This window comes from Arachis ipaensis, chromosome B5 (assembly GCF_059453495.1).
Source record: "Arachis ipaensis isolate K30076 ecotype BB chromosome B5, ASM5945349v1, whole genome shotgun sequence".
Taxonomy (NCBI): domain Eukaryota; kingdom Viridiplantae; phylum Streptophyta; class Magnoliopsida; order Fabales; family Fabaceae; genus Arachis; species Arachis ipaensis.
Window position 1 is genome coordinate 32,138,950 of NC_142440.1, and position 2,447 is coordinate 32,141,396.

General features: G+C 41.6%; 1 non-coding gene across 1 annotated transcript; it reads right to left on the reverse strand.

The window, feature by feature from the left end:
- Positions 1 to 307: 307 nt before the first annotated feature.
- Positions 308 to 415, reverse strand: LOC148563772 (small nucleolar RNA R71). The gene has a single exon (XR_015884394.1). It is a non-coding gene; the product is annotated as a small nucleolar RNA R71 (small nucleolar RNA).
- Between the last annotated feature and the right edge of the window lie 2,032 nt (positions 416 to 2,447).

Genomic DNA, 2,447 nt, shown 5'->3' on the forward strand with positions numbered 1-2,447 from the left:
TCCTGCCATTGGAGCAAACAATTTTGAGCTGAAACCTCAATTAGTTTCTCTGATGCAGCAAAACTGCAAGTTTCATGGACTTCCATCTGAAGATTCTTTTCAGTTCTTAACTGAATTTTTGCAGATCTGTGATACTGTTAAGACTAATGGAGTAGATCCTGAAGTCTACAGGCTCATGCTTTTCTCTTTTGCTGTGAGAGACAGAGCTAGAATATGGTTGGACTCTCAACCTAAGGATAGCCTGAACTCTTGGGATAAGCTGGTCAAGGCTTTCTTAGCCAAGTTCTTTCCTCCTCAAAAGCTGAGTAAGCTTAGAGTGGATGTTCAAACTTTCAGACAGAAAGAAGGTGAATCCCTCTATGAAGCTTGGGAGAGATACAAGGAACTGACCAAAAAGTGTCCTTCTGACATGCTTTCAGAATGGACCATCCTGGATATATTCTATGATGGTCTGTCTGAATTAACTAAGATGTCATTGGATACCTCTGCAGGTGGATCCATTCACCTAAAGAAAACGCCTGCAGAAGCTCAAGAACTCATTGACATGGTTGCTAATAACCAGTACACTTCTGAGAGGAATCCTGTGAGTAATGGGACACCTCAGAAGAAAGGAGTTCTTGAAATTGATACTCTGAATACCATATTGGCTCAGAATAAAATATTGACTCAGCAAGTCAATATGATTTCTCAGAGTCTGAATGGAATGCTAGCTGCATCCAACAGTACTCAAGAGGCATCTTCTGAAGAAGAAGCTTATGATCCTGAGAACCCTGCAATAGCAGAGGTGAATTACATGGGTGAACCATATGGAAACACCTATAATCCCTCATGGAGAAATCACCCAAATCTCTCATGGAAGGATCAATAAAAGCCTCAACAAGGCTTTAATAATGGTGGAAGAAATAGGTTTAACAATAGTAAACCTTTTCCATCATCCACTCAGCAACAGACAGAGAACTCTGAACAAAATACCTCTAATTTAGCAAACTTAGTCTCTGATCTATCTAAGGCCACTGTAAGTTTCATGAATAAAACAAGGTCCTCAATTAGAAATTTAGAAGTACAAGTGGGCCAGCTGAGTAAAAGGATCACTGAAATCCCTCCTAGTACTCTCCTAAGCAATACAGAAGAAAATCCAAAAGGAGAGTGCAAGGCTATTGATATAACCATCATGGCCGAATCCAAAGAGGAAGGGGAGGACATGAATCCCAAAGAGGAAGACATCCTGGGATGTCCAGTGATCAATAAGGAGTTTCCCTTTGAGGAACCAAAGGAATCTGAGACTCATCTAGAGACCATAGAGATTCCATTGAACCTCCTTATGCCCTTCATGAGCTCTGATGAGTATTCCTCTTCTGAAGAGAATGAGGATGTTACTGAAGAGCAAGTTACCAAGTTCTTTGGTGCAATCATGAAGCTGAATGCCAATTTATTTGGTAATGAGACTTGGAGAGATGAACCCCTCCTGTTCACCAATGAACTGGATGCATTGGATCAACTGAGATTGCTTCAGAAGAAACAGTATCCTGGAAAGTTCCTGATACCTTGTACCATAGGCACCATGACCTTTGAGAAGGCTCTATGTGACCTGGGGTCAGGAATAAACCTCATGCCACTCTCTGTAATGGAGAAACTGGGAATCTTTGAGGTACAAGCTGCTAAAATCTCATTAGAGATGGCAGACAATTCCAGAAAATAGGCTTATGGACAAGTAGAGGACATGTTAGTAAAGGTTGAAGGCCTTTACATCCCTGCTGATTTCATAATCCTAGATACTGGGAAGGATGAGGATGAATCCATCATCCTTGGAAGACCCTTCCTAGCCACAGCAAGAGTTGTGATTGATGTTAACAGAGGTGAACAAGTCCTTCAATTGAATGAGGACTGCCTTGTGTTTACAACTCAAGGTTATCCTTCTGTAAACATGGAAAAGAGGCACAGTAAGCTTCTCTCAAAACAGAGTCATACAGAGCCCCCACAGTCAAACTCTAAGTTTGGTGTTGGGAGGCCACAACCAAACTCTAATTTTGGTGTTGAACTCCCATATCCAAACTCTAAGTTTGGTGTTGGAGAGTCTCAACAATGCTCTGAACATCTGTGAGGCTCCATGAGAGCCCACTGTCAAGCTATTGACATTAAAAAAAACGCTTGTTGGGAGGCAACCCAATTTTTATTTAATTATATTTTTATTAGTTATATGTCTTTATAGGTTCATGATCATGTGGAGTCACAAAATAAATATAAAAATTGAAAACGGAATCAAAAACAGCAGAAGAAAAATCACACCCTGGAGGAGGATCTTACTGGCGTTTAAACGCCAGTAAGGAGCATCTGGCTGGCGTTCAATGCCAGAACAGAGCATGGATCTGGCGTTGAACGCCAGAAACAAGCAGCATCCTGGCGTCCAGACGCCAGAAAGGCACAGTGAAGAAGAGCTGGCGCTGAAC